Source organism: Salmo trutta, chromosome 20 (genome assembly GCF_901001165.1).
Source record: "Salmo trutta chromosome 20, fSalTru1.1, whole genome shotgun sequence".
In the NCBI taxonomy this organism is placed as follows: Eukaryota; Metazoa; Chordata; class Actinopteri; order Salmoniformes; family Salmonidae; genus Salmo; species Salmo trutta.
Window position 1 is genome coordinate 36,168,484 of NC_042976.1, and position 19,167 is coordinate 36,187,650.

The 19,167-nt window shown below is 42.3% G+C and overlaps 1 protein-coding gene and 1 pseudogene across 3 annotated transcripts in view; one reads left to right on the forward strand and one right to left on the reverse strand.

Moving 5' to 3' along the window:
• Positions 1-286: 286 nt before the first annotated feature.
• Positions 287-19,167, forward strand: part of LOC115155960 (E3 ubiquitin-protein ligase Midline-1) — a 63,192-nt gene continuing 44,311 nt past the window's right edge. For all 3 annotated transcript variants that reach the window (XM_029703088.1, XM_029703092.1, XM_029703093.1), the window contains exon 1: positions 287-506. The gene's annotated coding sequence lies outside the window, so the exon portion shown is untranslated. The remainder of the gene's footprint in view (positions 507-19,167) is intronic.
• Positions 3,077-4,529, reverse strand: LOC115156366 (stathmin pseudogene; annotated as a pseudogene).

The following is a 19,167-nucleotide window of genomic DNA, read 5'->3' on the forward strand; positions in this document are numbered from 1 at the left end:
AATTCATTTGTTGTTGTTTTTTGCAGCTAACTACCAAACGATAATCAATAATTTACAAAGTTTGTGCCTATTAGGTGCAGAACAGATAAGTTCCCCCATCATATGGGTAGGTCAGATGATGACTTACAGTGAGTATAAATAGGATGAATTAAAATGGAAATATTTGTACACTGTGTGTGGATAGAACTGTAAAGGCATTACTGTAATGGCAGCTCCCCTGGGGTGGAAGGACTCACCCCAGCCCAGCTTTCTGTGCTCCTGTGTAAACCTGTGAGGCAGATGAGAAGCAGAGTGTGTGTCAACATGGTATGTGTGTGTACACACCCTGATGAAGGGGAGTGTACAGCAGCGAGACAGAACACCTTCCAACCTCCTGTCTCCTGTATGTTTTTACCAGAGGAATCCTGGCTGACGGCTGCCTGACGGAGACATTCTGCCTGGCCACATTCTGCTGTTCTGCCATTATTCACCTGGGAGAGACACACATGGCAGCCATGGGGAGCCAGGTAAGATACATACTGTAGAGGTCTAAGGACAAATGGCAACATTGGAATAGTGATGAGACTATGAATTGTATTCAGCACTGAGTTTTTGTAAAGTATAACTTTCTCCATGACTTTCAGTTGCGTCCCTTAACAACCAAATTGTTAAGCTAACCATTGCTGACTCAACATTGTTGTCTCCCCCGCACACGGTGTACAATTTCTTGCGCAAAGGCAGAGAATGTGATTAGGGATTACAAAGTGATTAGGATAATACATCCTCAGTATTGAATCAGAAGGACTATAAAAAAAGGCCTATATAAAGATTTGATCAATCTCTCTTAAATGGATAATGATGAGACTCGGGGGCCTAATATTGCTTGACTCTTTCTGCCAGTCTGAGAGACAACAGAATAGGAATGTGCTGTAAGGGAATTCCTGTTACTGAGCTACTGGTCAGGTGTTGAAGTCCCAGGGGTGTGTGTGTGTGTGTGTGTGTGTGTGTGTGTGTGTGTGTGTGTGTGTGTGTGTGTGTGTGTGTGTGTGTGTGTGTGTGTGTGTGTGTGTGTGTGTGTGTGTGTGTGTGTGTGAGAGAGAGAGTGTGTGTTCCAAGTAAGGAGGAGCAGGAATTGCTGTAAAAGAACAGGTTGAGACTGGTGTGGACATGAATCATACCTGCTGACAAGTCCAGTGAGTTACCAGGTACCACAAAGAGGAAACTGTTCTGACTTTGGCTTATTAAACAGAAAAATGTACATATACTTCATTTCAGGGAACCAGTCAACTGTCATGCGGCTACTGTACATAAGGAGGTCAGAGGGTTCCGTTCCTTGTAATTTTACACCATAAATCTTATAATTTCAAATAAACGTTATGTCATATATCTTAACCTAAAGCTTTTTGGTGGAAACGACAGCAGTACCATGTTATTTTAGGAAAGGATACAGTACATTTAATTGAGCCAAAAATGGTAAAAGTGGGAATGTGGTATATTCATTTTGGTTTTCTGTAGTTTCCCTCATGTGCAGCCTAGAAGCATCTGGTAGTGTTCAAACACTTCAAACACTTTCTTTGTAAACTTTGTCTTAAATAGACTGAAACAGTAGTACTTTCTCTCAACATTAATATTTTGTGTTTTCTTTGCCTTGAGGACTGAATTCCGTAACCAGCTCTTTTTAATTTTTAATTTTTTTAAGAACTGGCCAGATGAGTAATTTCTCATCAATACCTTATAATAATCCTGAGTGCAATGGATTTCTTGTGATTTTTTATTTATGTTTCAGCAATGTGAATTGTAGTTTCTGTTGGTGTATCACCTCTTAAACCCCACTTTTGCCTCACTACTATCCTTCTTAATGATAAATGAACGCAATGTATCCATCCCAGGTCAAGAGAGCCAGGGCCATTAGTGAGTGTGAATTCACTAGGCCTGGGTGTTGTGATCAGGGGAGAATGACTGCCCACTCTAATTGAAGCCACGAAGTTCAAGGCAGACCACGGTACTGCAGGCATAATTTGCAAAAAAACAGGATCCTCATTAGGGAATGAGAAAATGAATGAGAAAATGTCAAACTTCATGGTCAATCTTTGTGTAAATAAAGCATTTTTTTAGACAATCGTTGTACCAATAATTTATTCTATTACACCAGATGTATATCCTCGATTATTTAACCAATTATGGGGGGGGCAACACTGAGCTAGCCTGCAACATCCCTACCTGGAGTAACTAAAGATGCATGCGCATCTTAACCTGACTTCCTTGGCTTCAAATGCGCTATTGAGTCTTCACATAGGAATCAATGGTGTCATGTGATCAATGGCTTTGTCCATTCCTATATTATTCCCAGCCATTGGTTGTGACAGAGCACGTGTTGATGTGAGCCCAAGGGTTGTACTGTACTGTAGCATTGACTGTGGAAAGAGTGATGCTAAGTCTGTGAGTCAGTCACCACAATGTGTGGTTGGATACTCCTCTGCTGTTGGAGTCTGGAGCACAAGCTCCAGTTCCCAGAGAAGACAATCTGAGCTCAGTGGAAAAGGCGACTGTTTAATCCATTTTGAAATGGGAGAAAAATTTATTGTTGGAGCCAAGTTTAGGGAATGTGTCCTGCAAAGACTTTAGAGCAAGTGAGATATATATGGAGAAGGAATGAAAGGAGGATACTCTGCATGCTTCTAGACAGCCAAAGCAATGAAGCTTACAAGTTGTTTCAGTTAACTCTTGTTGAGGACTACTCAACCCCATCTAGCCAGGGCCCTCTACAGAAACTATAACCTATAGTGTAAATATATCCCAAGAAGTGATAGCTAACGTCTATCCACTATATTGCTTGTCTATGATAACCCGTTCTGCCTCTAACAATGCATCATGTAATTATTCCCACTGAGGGACCAGACCAAACCAGAGCTGATGGTGTTTTGACAGAGCCTGTAGTGTAGTGAGGATGGAATGCACCCAGCCAGAAGTCCCAAAGCTCAGACCCAGATTCTAAGAGCTGGTTCTCCTGCTGAGGGCTCCTGCAGCGCTCATCCTATCCGAGGCTCTCCCAGGATAGGACACAGTAGCATGGAACAGCAGATGTTCACACTCCCCACTAGCCAGTCTCCACTTTGTTCAGTGTCTTAGTAAAACTGTATGTTTCTGGGAGGATACAAGGCACAGTACAATAGGGTCTGTATTGAAGTTAACTGATGATTTAAGCAGGTATCATGAATGTGCTGATGACTAAGTTTAGTCAGCCAGTTTTTAGCTGTGTAACTGTCTGAGACATCTGAGAATTACCTAGACATTTCTCACCTTTTCATCTGAGTTGCGATAAACAGCTTTAAGTTCATATTTTGCTTAATAAAGACATAACTCTAATAGTCTAACAGTGTCTAAGAAAATCCATCAGAAGCTGCTGGAAGCAATTACAGGGCTCTCCAAGCAGAAAAGAATGTGGCAGGCTTTCACCACAGACTTACAAAAAAAGGATACATTTTTCAGGAAAAAAGAAAAGCCAACAAGCTTTAGCTATTAGGCTGTGCTGTGGAACTAAACATAACACGTAACCTTATTTCCCCGTAAGTTACTGCCTCTGTCTCCCTATTTAACTGGGAAAACAACAGACATTCAGTATTGTATTGTGTTTCTCCGGCAAAAAAAATTATTGCAACTCATCCCGGCGTTTCTCTGAAAATGATTTATTTGTGCTGGACATTTGAGGCACACTTTATCTGCAGACTTTGTGCTTAGGGTGTCCAAGTTTTAGAGTGAGACATGGTAGCTAGTCATAGCCTGCAAAGTAAAATCTATTTTGTACATTTACATTACATTTACATTACATTTAAGTCATTTAGCAGACGCTCTTATCCAGAGCGACTTACAAATTGGTGCATTCACCTTATGATATCCAGTGGAACAACCACTTTACAATAGTGCATCTAAATCTTTTAGGGGGGGGGGGTTAGGATTACTTTATCCTATCCCAGGTATTCCTTAAAGAGGTGGGGTTTCAGGTGTCTCCGGAAGGTGGTGATTGACTCCGCTGTCCTGCCCGCACCTCTTCCAGTTTCTTGTCCTTCTCCTTGAACTTCTCACTCATGGCTGCCTGAAAGGCCTCCTTGTTCTCTTTGTTGGCTTCCATCTTCTGGTTAAGCTTCTCCTCAGCTATCTTGCTGAAGTTGTTGTTCTCCTCCATGGCTTTCCTTTGCACCTCCTTCTCATGCTTCCTCTTCTCAGCTAGGTGCTTCAGAACCTCTGCTTCATGGGACTTCCTCCTCTCCTCTGCAGCCTCCAGTTTCCTCTGGATCTCCTCCAGGGACAGGTCCTTCTTCTTGGGGGGAGACAGAGGTAACTCTCCCTTGGCGTCTGGAGCTGGAGCGCCCAGGATCACCTCAAACGCCTGGCCAGATGCACGTTTGTCAATCTCCTTAACCTGAATATCTCCGCAGGAGGCGGCCATTTCAGCAGTGGACAGCAAGTCAATGTACCTTAATAAACAGTGAAACAAAATGTTCCTTGGCAGCCAGACTTTAACCGCGAATTCTATTGAGAAAGTGTGAAATGTACACTATCTTCAGTGAACATAACACCGATCAACTGGTGTTAAAATAACACTTTTGAAAGTGTTAAAGGTCCTGGACAGTCATTCTGAAAAGTACTTTTTCTCTCATGGTTAGCTACCAGGAAGTTGGAAAATACAGGCTGAGTGGGCGGGGAGCTTATATTGATGACCTCACCTTGACTGACAGCTCATTGAAACGCCTATGTCAAGCAACTTGGATGCAGTGAGCAGTTTTGCAAATAAAACTAAATAAATATAACATTTCACCTTTATTTAACCAGGTAGGCCAGTTGAGAACAAGTTCTGATTTACAACTGCGACCTGGCCAAGATAAAGCAAAGCAGTGAGACACAAACAACACAGAGTTACACATGGGATAAACAAACGTACAGTCAATAACACAATAGAAAAATCTATATACAGTGTGTGCAAATGTAGTAAGATTAGGGAGGTAAGGCAATAAATAGGCCATAGTGGCGAAATAATTACAATTTAGCAATTAAACACTGGAGTGATAGATGTGCAGAAGATGAATGTGCAAGTAGAGATACTGGGGTGCAAAGGAGCAAAAAATAAATAACAATATGGGGATAAGGTAGTTGGGTGGGCTATTTACAGAAGGACTGTGTACAGGTACAATGATCAGTTCTTTCAGCAGAGAACTGAAAGGAAAGGCGGCCAAAGGGGGAGTTGGCATTGGGGGTGACCAGTGAAATTTACCTTCTGGAGTGCATGCTACGGGTGGGTGCTGCTATGGTGACAAGTGAGCTGAGATAAGGCGGGGCTTTACCTAGCAAAGACTTATAGATGACCTGGAGCCAATGGGTTTGGCGATGAATATGAAGCGAGGGCCAGCCAACGAGAGCATACAGGTCGCAGTGGTGGGTAGTATATGGGGCTTTGGTGACAAAACGGATGGCACTACATCCAATTTGCCGAGTAGAGTGTTGAAGGCTATTTTGTAAAATAGGAAGCCGATTCTAGATGTAATTTTGGATTGGAGATGCTTAATGTGAGTCTGGAAGGAGAGTTTACAATCTAACCAGACACCTAGGTATTTGTAGTAATCCACATATTGTAGTCAGAACCGTCCAGTAGTGATGCTAGACGGGCGGGTGGGTGCGGGCAGCGATTGGTTGAAGAGCATGCATTTAGTTTTACTTGCATTTAAGAGCAGTTGGAGGCCACAGAAGGAGTGTTGTATGGCATTGAAGCTTGTCTGGAGGTTTTTTAACATAGTGTCCAAAGAAGGGCCAGAAGTATACAGAATGGTGTTGTCTGCGTAGAGGTGGATCAGAGCGTCACCAGCAGTAAGAGCGACATCATTGATGTATACAGAGAAAAGAGTTGGCCCGAGAATTGAACCCTGTGGCACCCCCATAGAGACTGCCAGAGGTCCAGACAACAGGTCCTCTGATTTGACACACTAAACTCTATCTGAGAAGTAGATGGTGAACCAGGCGAGGCAGTCATTTGAGAAACCAAGGCTGTTGAGTTCACCGATAAGAATGCGGTGATTGACAGAGTCGAAAGCCTTGGCCAGGTCAATGAAGACAGCTGCACAGTATTGTCTTTTATTGATGGCTGTTATGATATCGTTTAGGACCTTGTGCATGGCTGAGGTGCACCCATGACCAGGTCAGAAACCAGATTGCATAGCGGAGAAGGTATCGTGTGATTCAAAATGTTCGGTGATCTGTTTGTTAACTTGGCTTTCGAAGACTTTAGAAAAGCAGGGTAGGATAGATATAGGTCTGTAACAGTTTGGGTCTGGAGTGTCTCCCCCTTTGAAGAGGGGGATGACCGCGGCAGCTTTCCAATCTTTAGGTATATCAGACGATATGAAAGAGAGGTTGAACAGGCTAGTAATAGGGGTTACAACAATTGCCGTGGGTTAATTTTAGAAAGAGAGGGTCCAGATTGTCTAGCCCGGCTGATTTGTAGGGGTCCAGATTTTGCAGCTCTTTCAGAACATCAGCTATCTGGATTTGGGTGAAGGAGAAATGGGGGAGGCTTGGGCAAGTTGCTGTGGGATTGCAGAACTGTTGACCGGGGTAGGGGAAGCCAGGTGGAAAGCATGGCCAGCTGTAGAAAAATGCTTCTTGAAATTCTCGATTATCGTAGAGTTATCGGTGGTGACAGTGTTTCCTAGCCTTAGTGCATTGGGGAGCTGGGAGGAGGTGCTCTTATTCTCCATGGACTTTACAGTGTCCCAGAACTTTTTGGACTTTGTGCTACAGGATGCAAATTTATGTTTGAAAAAGCTAGCCTTGCTTTCCTAACTGCCTGTGCATATTGGTTCCTGACTTCCCTGAAAAGTTGCATATCGCGGGGGCTATTCGATGCTAATGCAGTACGCCACAGGATGTTTTTGTGCTATCGAAGGGGCAGTCAAGTCTGCAGTGAACCAAGGGTAATATCTGTTCTTAGTTCAATTTTTTTTGAATGGGGCATGCTTATTTAAGATGGTGAGGAAAGCACTTTTAAAGAATAACCAGGCATCCTCTACTGACGGAATGAGGTCAATCTCCTACCAGGATACCTGGGCCAAGTCAATTAGAAAGGCCTGCTCACTTAAGTGTTTTAGGGAGCATTTGACAGTGATGAGGGGTGGTCGTGAAATAAAACAATAAGAACTAGCCAAGACAAGGCATATTGACATTAAACATTTTTTACCTTTATTTAACTAGGCAAGTAAGTAAAGAACACATTTTTATTTTCAATGACAGCCTAGGAACAGTGGGTTAACTGCCTTGTTCAGGGGCAGGACGACATATTTGTACCTTGTCAGCTCGGGGATTCGATCTTGCAACCTTTCGGTTACTAGTCCAATGCGCTAACCACTAGGCTATGCAGCTGCCCCATTAGAGAGAGGCATAAAGCAATCACATGTGTTGATCAGGAAAGCTAAGACAACAATGGGTAAATGGCGATGAATGTGCAGAGCGGGTCAGTTAGGTACATACAGGACCTGAGTTTGAGGCTGGGGCTGACAGGTAAACAAAATGAGGTATAGTGTTATTGAAACAGTCCAGGAGGCATCAGCTGTGTAGCCGAGTGATAATAGGGTCAAAAGAGCAGCAATAGGTGAGTCAGGGTGCCGTTCGGTAGTCACTACTATGCAAGGCGATTAGGGGACACAGCATTCAGAAAAGCTAGCGGGCCGTGGCTAGTAGATGGTTCTTCGGCGACATCGTAACAGAATAGCCTGTTGAGACCACATCGGGCGATCACGTTGGTAGTCCAGTCGTGATGGATTGGCAGGGCTCCGTGTTGACAATAAAGGGTCCAGGCCAACAGGCAAAGAAGGTCTTGTAGCCCTAGAATTAGCAGGTATATGGGCCTAGCTCGCGGCTAGCTCAAGGCTAGCTGGGGCTTGCTTCGGGACAGAGGCGTTAGCTAACAGTAGCCACTCGTTTGCAGCTAGCTAGCTGCGATGATCCGGTGTAATGATCCAAAACGGCAGGAATCCAGTGATGTGGTAAAGAGAAGCAGTCCGATATTCTCTGGGTTGATATCGCGCTGTGCAGACTGGCAGGTGTTGTCCGAGCTAAGGCTGGCTGGTGACCAAGAAAAAGGTGGAGACCGCTAGCCGTGGCTAACAAAGTCTAGTAGCTAGTTAGCTGGTTAGCTCCTGATGGAAGATCCAGTTATAAGGAATAAAAATAGCAGATCTGTACCGCATTGGGTGAGGCGAGTTGCAGGAAAGTATATTTCATTCGTAGATAGATAGTGAGATTAAGATATACGAAAAAGACCGGCTATTTACACGGGATAAGACAAAGACAAACACACACGTCCTACTGCTACGCCATCTTGGATCCTTATAAAAACTTACCAACAAAATCACAGCACTGAAGGATGTGTTGACTTGACAACTGTGTCGGAGTTGTTAATGACCCTTGCCCCACTTTTGTTCCATGCTGGCTGAAGACCTAGCTAGCCAGTAACAGACACAGATGAAAGGGGAAACATGTAAGTACCTTTGCCATATGGATGAATAGGGTAAACCTCTCTAGGGTATGTGGGACGAAATCATCCCACCTACTCAACAGCCAGTGGAATCCCGTGGCGCGATATTCAAATACCTTAGAAATGCTATTACTGCAATTTCTCAAACATATGACTATTTTACACCATTTTAAAGACAAGACTCTCGTTAATCTAAACACACTGTCTGATTTCAAAAATGCTTTACAACGAAAGCAAAACATTAGATTATGTCAGCAGAGTACCCAGCCAGAAATAATCAGACACCCATTTTTCAAGCTAGCATATAATGTCACATAAACTCAAACCACAGCTAAATGCAGCACTAACCTTTGATGATCTTCATCAGATGACACTCCTAGGACATTATGTTATACAATACATGCATGTTTTGTTCAATCAAGTTCATATTTATATCAAAAACCAGCTTTTTACATTAGCATGTTATGTTCAGAACTAGCATACCCACCGCAAACTTCCGGTGAATTTACTAAATTACTCATGATAAACGTTCACAAAAAACATAACAATTATTTTAAGAATTATAGATACAGAACTCCTTTATGCAATCGCTATGTCCGATTTTAAAATAGCTTTTCGGCAAAAGCACATTTTGCAATATTCTGAGTAGATAGCTCGCCATCACGGGCTAGCTATTTTGACACCCACCAAGTTTGGCACTCACCAAACTCAGATTTACTATAAGAAAAATTGGATTACCTTTGCTGTTCTTCGTCAGAATGCACTCCCAGGACTACTACTTCAATAACAAATGTTGATTTGGTTCAAAATAATCCATAGTTATGTTCAAATATCCTCTGTTTTGTTCGTGGGTTCAAGACACTATCCGAAGGGTAACGAAGGGTGACGCGCCCGGCACGTATTGTGACAAAAAAATTCTAAATATTCCATTACCGTACTTCGAAGCATGTCAAACGCTGTTTAAAATCAAATTTTATGCGATTTTTCTTGGAAAAGAGCGATAATATTCCGACCGGGAAACCCTGTTTTTGTTCAAAGACTCAAAATCTAAAATGGACTCTTCACGTGCACGCGCACACCCGTCTCATTGTTCTCAGATCGACCACTTACCAAATGCGCTACTGTTTTTCAGCCTGGGGCTGCAAAGTCATCATTCAACGTTCTGGCGCCTTCTGAGAGCCTATGGGAGCCTCAGGAAGTGTCACGTTACTGCAGAGATCCTTTGTTTTCAATAAAGAGAGTGTAGAAGGCCAAGAAATGGTCAGAGAGTGCACTTCCTGTACAGAATCTTCTCAGGTTTTTATCTGCCATATGAGTTCTGTTATACTCACAGACACCATTCAAACAGTTTTAGAAACTTTAGGGTGTTTTCTATCCAAATCAAAATTATATCCATATTCTAGTTTCTGGGCAGTAGTAATAACCAGATTAAATGGGGTACGTTTTTTATCCGGATGTGAAAATACTGTCCCCTACCATAGAGAGGTTAATCATAGAGTGCATTCGGAATGTAGCCAGACCCCTTGACTTTTTCCACACAATACCCCATAATGACTGAGCGAAAACAGGGGTTTAGAAATGTTTGCACATTTATTAAATGTAAAAAACAGAAATACCTTATTTACATAAGTATTCAGACCCTTTGCTATGAGACTTGAAATTGAGCTCAGGTGCATCCTGTTTCCATTGATCATCCTTGAGCCGTTTCTACAACCTCATTGGAGTCCACCAGTGGTAAATTAAATTGATTGGACATGATTTGGAAAGGCACACACCTGTCTATATAAGGTCTCACAGTTAACTGTGCATGTTAAAGCAAAAACCAAGCCATGAGGTCAAAGGAGTTGTCTGTAGAGCTCCGAGACAGGATTGTGTCAAGGCACATATTTGGGGAAGAGTATTAAACATTTCTGCAGCATTGAAGGTCCCCAAGAACACAGTGGCCTCCATAATTGTTAAATGGAAGAAGTTTGGAACCACCAAGACTCTTCCTAGAGCTGGCCACACGGCCAAACTGAGCAATCGGGGGAGAAGGGCCTTGGTCAGGGAGGTGACCAAGAACCCGACGGTCACTCTGACAGAGCTCTAGAGTTCCTCTGTGGAGATGGGAGAACCTTCCAGAAGGACAACCATCTCTGCAGCACGCCACCAATCAGGTCTTTATGGTAGAGTAGCCAGACGGAAGCCACTCCTCAGTGAAATGCACATGACAGCCCACTTGCAGTTTGCCAAAAGGCACCTAAAGGACTCTCAGACCATGAGAAACTAGATTCTCTGGTCTGATGAAACCAAGATTGAACTTTTTGGCCTGAATGCCAAGCGTCACGTCTGGAGGACACCTGACAACATCCCTACGGTGAAGCATGGTGGTGGCAGCATCATGCTGTGGGGATGTTTTTCAGGTACTGGGATACTTGTCAGGATCGAGGGACTGATGAATGGAGCAAAGTACAGAGAGATCCTTGATAAAAACCAGGACCTCAGACTGGGGCAATGGTTCACCTTCCAACAGGACAACGACCCTAAGCACACAGCCAATATAACTTAGGATTTGCTTCAGGACAAGTCCCTGAATGTCCTTAAGTGGCCCAGCCAGAGCCCGGACTTGAACCCGATTGAACATCTCTTGAGAAACTTGAAAATAGCTGTGCAGCAATGCTCCCCATCCAACCTGACAGAGTTTGAGAGGATCTGCAGAGAAGAATCGGAGAAACTCCCCAAATACAGGTGTGCCAAGCTTGTAGCGTCATACCCAAGACTCAAGACTGTAATCGCTGCCAAAGGTGCTTCAACAAAGTACTGAGAAAAGGGTCTGAATACTTATGTAAATTCAGTTGTTGTTTTTTATACATTTGCAAACATTTATAAAAACCTGTTTTTGCTTCGTCATTATGGGGTTTTGTGTGTAGCTTGATGTAGGGAAAAAAACGAAATGTGGAAAAAGTCAAGGGGTCTGAATACTTTCCGAATGCACTGTATTTGCTGACACCCTACAGTAAAATTTTGGCACCAGTAGAGTAGCTATCTAGCTATATAAACCACACCCCTCCGCAAACATGCCTTCTCTGATGTTGGTTACAAGGTGGTACTTATAGAAATGAGGTTAGAGAATATCATGTTACCTTTGGCAAATTCAAATTAGAGTAAAGGTGACATCACGTTGTCCCCTTAATAATGAATCCAAGTTTTTGACATGGGGGAGGGAACCGGTAACTTTATGATCAAACTTTATCTATGCAGAAGCAACAGTAACTTTTCATATTTTGGTCATCATACTTTAATCTGGTTTCCTTCAAATATCATCCAATTTCACAAAAAAACAGATTTTGACACTGAATAACCTTTGAAAGCATATCCAAAGCCCAATGTGATAGTAACCACTATGTAGCACTAATATGAAAATAAAGGCATTTATATTTGTGTATAAAAATGTAATGTGCAATTGTGTTCAATTAAAATATGACTTTGTTGTGAACAAAGTTAACATGATCACCAGGAATGACATTAACTATGTTAAAGCCCCACCCCTAATAAGCCACACCCCTTGAATATAACCTATAGATTACATTATTCCAGCTGCTTGATCAACCCAGAATGAAAACTAAATTGATGGTTTAATTAACCTATGCTTGTTGGGTTTTTCACACAACCTGCCACATTATGCTGGCTTGCAAAGTGATGTGTAATTCCTATTGAAATTCAGCCAGAGTGCCAATATCCAACCTTGAGCATTTTTAATCAACCACAACCTGCATTCAGAATGACTGCCAGGGTTGGGAAGACTGCAATATTAGACAACCTAAAGCGTCTAAATTGGAACAACCATTTCAGTACCTAGTAACATATTGGATTAGTTTAGAAAATGTATTTCATTTATATTTGAGAAACATAAGATGAATTAATCAATCAATGTACATGCAAGAACATAGATATTGAAACAAACAATTCTTAAAATCATCCTGCAATAGAGCATGCTGGGAAATATGATAATGATGGGAGTGGTTTTGGTTAAAATCTGGTTATTTTATCAACACTGGGGTTATTTTACACCAATGAGTGTTAATTCAGCACTTACAGAGTTCTTATGTTTAGAGTGTAGGACCTCAAACTCAGGCCTTATGAAATACGTATTATATTGTGTTAAAGGTCCCGAACAGTCATTCTGATTCCCATGTAAAATAGCCTTTGAGTGACTAAAATATCACACATAATATTTGTTTCGGATAGAATTGCTCAACATTTTAGTACTTTGTCTCTCATGGCTAACTACCAGGAAGTTTGAAAAGACAGGCTGAGTGGGTGGGGAGATATATTAATGAGCTCGCCTTACTTTGATAGAATTTAGAGTTGGATAAATGTAGATAAACTTATATATTTCGCAAGGACTTACACAGGATACTACCATCAACATCAAAGCCTTCATTCCAAATCACAATTCCATACCTAAAAATTATCTGATTAAACTATTACCACCAAGGATCATCAATAAAAAAAACTTAGAACAAACCAAAACCTGTAGAAGAAACACATTGGAACCTGGAAATACCATTCAACACAAAACTGAGTGAGTAATGTTCAGTCTGAACTTATTTCTGAAGGCCAAAATCAAAAGACAATAATCTCTAGGTAATTTTGATATATAAAGCTTAATAAATAAGGCCACTAAGCTACCAAGCCGCTAGAAAATAAACAGACAGAAATTAGCACTGAAGTATGAAGTGAGAGGCATGAAAACTCTTGAGCATGACAATGGCAAGATAGTTTCATAGCCCCCTCCATCTGTGCGGAGATATCCTCCTCAGAATCTCAAAAATGTTCCATGTGGAAAAGACGGTGGACAGAGACATGTTAGCTACGTTAGCTACGTTAGCTAGCTAGCTGAGATTTTCAACAAGGAATCTGCCTCCCGAAAAAAGTTTTTCCCAAGTGGGTGTAACACCTACTCCCGTTGCCTGCTGCACTGGTGCTTGGATTCCACCTGGTGATCTGTTCACCATCTGCCCTGGCCTGTCTCGTACAGGTTCCCCCACCAGACTCCCTCCTCTCTCCTGAGCTTTCGCTCTCCTCCAGCACACACGCAATGTTGGGGTAAGTGACTTTGAACTTACAATGACTAGCCCCAAGTCGTTGTATTTTTCTCTTGTGCTTTATGCTATTTGCCTCATGACTCCTGCGTGCTTTGTTGACTATGAACTTGCTTGTTTATTCAACCGTGGTACTGACTGTTTGTTCTCACACTCGGGACTCTGACTCTCTATTGGTTACACAGACTCTTGGCCCCCCCATCCTATTCTAACCACATCTCGCCAGCTTTGTATTCATGTTACCTGAATAAATTGCTGTACATTATGATCTTGTTGCCATCTTATGCACATTCAAATGTTCTAAATCAACACTGCAGAGCTCTCCCTGTACTCTGCCGTGCCCTGATTGTATTACTGCTGCTTATATCTTGGATTGTGCATGTACACCCTGGCCCATCTACTAGCCCCAATTCTTATTTGTGCTCTGATATCTGCTTCACTGATTTCTGCTCTCTTCAAAGCCTTGGTTTTCTGCATATTAGCACTAGAAGCTTATTACCTACATTTGATAAATTGAAAGTGTGGGTTCACAGCTCCAATCCAGATGTGTTGGTCATTACTGAGACGTGGTTAAGAAAGAGTGTTTTGAACACTGATGTTAACCTTTCTGGTTATAACCTTTTTCGGCAAGACAGATCTTCCAAAGGTGGTAGAGTGGCAATCTTTACCAAGGATTACCTTCAGTGCTCTATTGTCTCTACCAAGTCTGTCGCCAAACAATTCAATTTGATGGTTCTACACATTCAACTTTCAAATAACTCTTTGTTGACTGTTGCCGGGTGTTATTGGCCACCATCAGCACCGGCCTGTACCCTAAATGCCCTAAGCTCTCTCCTGGCCCTTTTCACTAAGTCTGAATTTGTCCTGCTAGGGGACCTAAACAGTGACATGCTTAAATCAACTGACCAAGTCCTAAAGCAATGGGACTCCTTAAATGTTTCTCAGAAAAGGCTACTCTCCTTGATGTTATCCTTACAAATAATCCTGATAGGTATCAGTCTGGTGTTTTCTGTAATGACCTTAGTGATCACTGTTTTACAGCATGTGTTTGTAATGGCTGCTCAGTGAAACAACCTGTCCTGATTTGTCATGGCCTGAATTGACATGGCTTCTGTAAATTGGTGTATAATCAGCTTGATTATACACCGTCAAAGACGCTTTAACCTTCTTTTTTGATATTTTCAGTGGTATCGTTAACAAATATGCGCCCATAAAGAAAATTAGAATTAAAAACAGGTTCAGCTCCTGGTTCAACCGTGAACTGGCAGAGTTACTCCACCTCAAGAATTCCATTTGGCAAATTGCTCGGCACACGCATACTCAGGCTGACTGGCTCTTGTTCAGACAAATTAGAAATAAGTGCACTCAGGCTATCCGGAAGGCCAAAGTTAGTTAACTTAAGGAGCAGTTTTCTCTCTGTGGGTCTAACCCCAAGAAGTTCTGAAAAATGGTTAAAGACCTGGAGAATAAACCCTCCTCCTCACAGCTGCCAATGTCCCTTAATGTTGATGATGTGGTTGTTACTGACAAGGAGAATGTGGCTGAGCTCTTTAATCACCAGTTCATTAAGTCAGGATTGCTATTTGACTCTGCCATGCCTCCATGCCTGTCCAACATTTCCTCATCTCCCACCCCTTCTTGTGCGACTATCCCCAATGCTCCTCCCTCTTTTTCCCCTGCCCGCTACAAAGTTTCTCCCTACAGGCAGTCACTGAGTCCGAGGTGCTAAAGTAGCTCCTTAAACTTGACCCCCCAAAAACATCTGGGTCAGATGGTTTAGACCCTTTCTTCTTTAAGGTTGCTGCCCCTATGATCGCCAAGCCTATCTCTGACCTTTTTAACCTGTCTCTCCTCTCTGGGGAGGTTCCCATTGCTTGGAAGTCAGCCACGGTGCATCCTTTATTAAAAGGGAGAGATCAAGCTGATCCTAACTGTTGTAGGCCAATTTATATATTCCCTGTGTATCAAAAGTGTTGAAAAAACTTGTCAATAATCAACTGACTGTCCTTCTTGACGTCTATAGTATTAGCTCGGGTTCGCAATCGGGTTTCCGCTCAGGTTATGGATGTGTCACTGCAACCTTATTGGTCCTCAATGATGTCACCATTGCCCTTGATTCTAAGCTATGTTGTCCTGATGTTTTTATTGCCAAAGCTTTTGAAACGGTAGACCATTCCATTCTTGTGGGCCTGCTAAGGAGTACTGGTGTCTCTGGGGGGTATTTGGCCTGGTTTGCTAACTACCTCTCTCAAAGAGTGCAGTGTATAAAGTCAGAACATCTGCTGTCTCAGACACTGCCTGTCACCAAGGGAGTACCCCAAGGCTTGATCCTAGGTCCCACGCTCTTCTCAATTTACATCAACAACATAGTTCAAGCAGTAGGAAGCTCTCTCATCCATTTATATGCGGATGATACCGTCTTATACTCAGCTGGCCCCTCCCCGGATGTTGTATTAAAAGCTCTACACACAACCTTTCTCTGCCCTTAACCTCGTTCTGAACACCTCCAAAACAAATGTAATGTGGTTTGGTAAGAAGAATGCCCCTCTCCCCACAGGTGTGATTACTACCTCTGAGAGCTTAGAGCTTGAGGTAGTCACCTCATACAAGTACTTGGGAGTATGGCAAAATGGTGCACTGTCCTTCTCTCAGCACATATCAAAGCTGCAGGCTGAGGCTAAATCTACACTTGGTTCCCTTTATCGTAATCATTCCTCTTTCACCGCAGATGCCAAACTAACCCTGATTCAGATGACCATCCTACCCATGCTAGATACGGAGACGTAATTTATATATCGGCAGGTGAGGGTGCTATCGAGCGGCTAGATGTTCTTTACCATTCGGCCATCAGATTTGCCACCAATGCTCCTTATAGGACACATCACTGCACTCTAAACTTCTCTGTAAACTGGTCATCTCTGTATACCCATCGCAAGACCCACTGGTTGATGCTTATTTGTAAAACCCTCCTAGGCCTCTCTCCCCTCTATCTGAGATATCTACTGCAGCCCTCATCCTCCACGTACAACACCTGTTCTGCCAGTCACATTCTTTTAAAGGTCTCCAAAGCACACACATCCCTGGGTCGCTCCTCTTTTCAGTTCGCTGCAGCTTGCGACTGGAACGAGCTGCAACAAACACTCAAACTGGACCGTTTCATCTCCATCTCTTCATTCAAAGACTCAATCATGGACACTTCCAGACAGTTGTGGCTGCTTCGCGTGATGTTTGTTGTCTCTACCTTCTTGCCTTTTGTGCTGTTGTCTGTGCCCAATAATGTTTGTACCATGTTTTGTGCTGCTACCATTTTGTGGTGCTGCGATGTTGTGTTGCTACCATGTTGTTGTCATGTTGTGTTGCTACCATGCTGTGTTTTCATGCATTTCTGCCAAGCTATTTAGTTGTCATAGGTGTCTCTTTATGTAGTGCTGTGGTGTCTCTCTTGTCGTGATGTGTGTTTCGTTCTATATTTTTATAACATTTTGTATCATTAATCCCAACCCCCCATCCCCGTAGGAGGCCTTTTGCCTTTTGGTAGGCTGTCATTGTAAATAAGAATTTGTTCTTAACTGACTTGCCTTGTTAAATAAAGGTCAAGCAGCGTGGTTGCAGATAGCAGTATTGCAGTAAAATTACCTCAAGCTAATTTGGTAATCCACAAAGCTACTCAGACATTTAAATTGCATGAATGTTGTATTATCATTGTATATATACATCTCCCGTTTGTTTTGTTTTATGTGATGCAGTTCACAGCAGCACTGATAGTGTTTTGAATGACCCTTCCCCCTTTTGTTCCATGCTGGCTGAAGACCTAGCTAGCCTGTAACTAGCTAACACCAGACACAGATGAAAGGAGAAACATATAAGTATCTTTGCCATAGATGAATAATGTAAACTTTGAAATATATTTGCTGACATCCCAACTTTATGATCTTACGTTGATCTGGTTTCATCCAAATATCACCCTACTCCATGAAAAACATGATTTTGACTGTTCATGACCTTTAAATAAATGTGCTTTAATTTTAAATGGATGAATACAACAACCATGTCTCTGTAACTAACAAATGCAGTCATGGGTGGTAACTACAATTCACTCGAAAGGCAATGTGTTAATTTAACACTGTTCCAGTGTCTATACAAGTCCACACTTTCAGTGTTGATTTAATACTGGAGAATTAGCTTTTCACTGTTAATAAACAGCACACCAAGTATTTTCCCATCTATGTTCTTAAAAACATACCTCACTGTGTCAACTCAGATCATGGCTGCTGTTGAATGGCTAGAGCTTGTGTGAGAGAGAGCAGAGTGAAGCTGCATGGAATCTGATGCCACAGTGCTGGCAGGCAGGGTCGTAGCCATGGAGACAATCAAGCTGTAGTATAGCCGCCCTATACTCAAAGGAAAAGCATAACTTCCAGGTCAATGCCTCTTATAGACCCTCACAGCCAACTATATGTTATCCAAGCTAATCAGAATGCAGTCCAAAGGTTGTTTACATTAAGGGCATCTTGTGCTGTGGCACACACATGGCTTTCCAGTTCCACTCGCTTGAAACTCAACCACAGCTACTCAAATGAAAAACCCGAAGCAAAGGTAAAGAGGATACTAGATGTTATCTTCATTGCTATTCTTTTGTTTGTATTGTTGATAGATTAGAGAGGAGGGTTCATCATTTATTGTAGTAGGACACTGCTGCAGGGGTAAATGCATTTCTATGTTTATTTATTTGATCCATCAACCATGTGTGTTTCAGTAGTGAGCCCTTGGGGGAGATCATCTTACTGATAGGCCAGCAGAGTAATTAAAATCTTGAACCTTTGCCATGGTTACCGTGTGCACATAGAACTGTCCGTGGGGACAGTAGAGTAAGGTAGAATTAAACAGGAGTGATAATGTTCTCTCAGAATGATGCAGATTGTGTTCAGTGCAGTGCAGTTCATGCTGGATTCATCCCTCAAGTTAACGTTGTGTATCTTGGGTGGTTGAACATACTTGGGTGGTTGAGTACACAGTCCCATGTGGCTCAGTTGGTAGAGCATAGTGCTTACACCACCAGGGTTGTGGGTTTGATTCCCATGGGGGACCAGTATGAAAAATGTATACACTCACTACTGTAAGTTGCTCTGTATAAGAGTATCTTCTGAATGACTTAAATGAATCTACACAAAAAATTGAGGACTTTGGAAAGGGTGATGGTTCTATGTGCAACCATAATGACACAAAGAACCATTTAAGCTCTTATTTACAGTTCACAAAATGATTGTTTGCTCTTTTAGTGATAGTTAAATTGTAAGTAGCGGTGGCGTTTTGTGCAACCATGAGTGAGAGTGTCATCCCAGTTTATCCAATGTGTTGTGTTATGCCACTACATATTATAGATGACGTTGGCCAGTGATGGTGTCTTGTGAAAGATGACCAATTTGTTCAGTGGTTCTCAATTCTTTCCTTAAGGGCACCAAGCTGTTTAAAGATAGCTCACTTGATTAAACTTGTCAATGAACACAGTAATAACACCTCTGGAATATAATGGCTGACCAGAATAAAAAAGTCTGTATGGTTCTTCAAAAGGATCTACAAAGA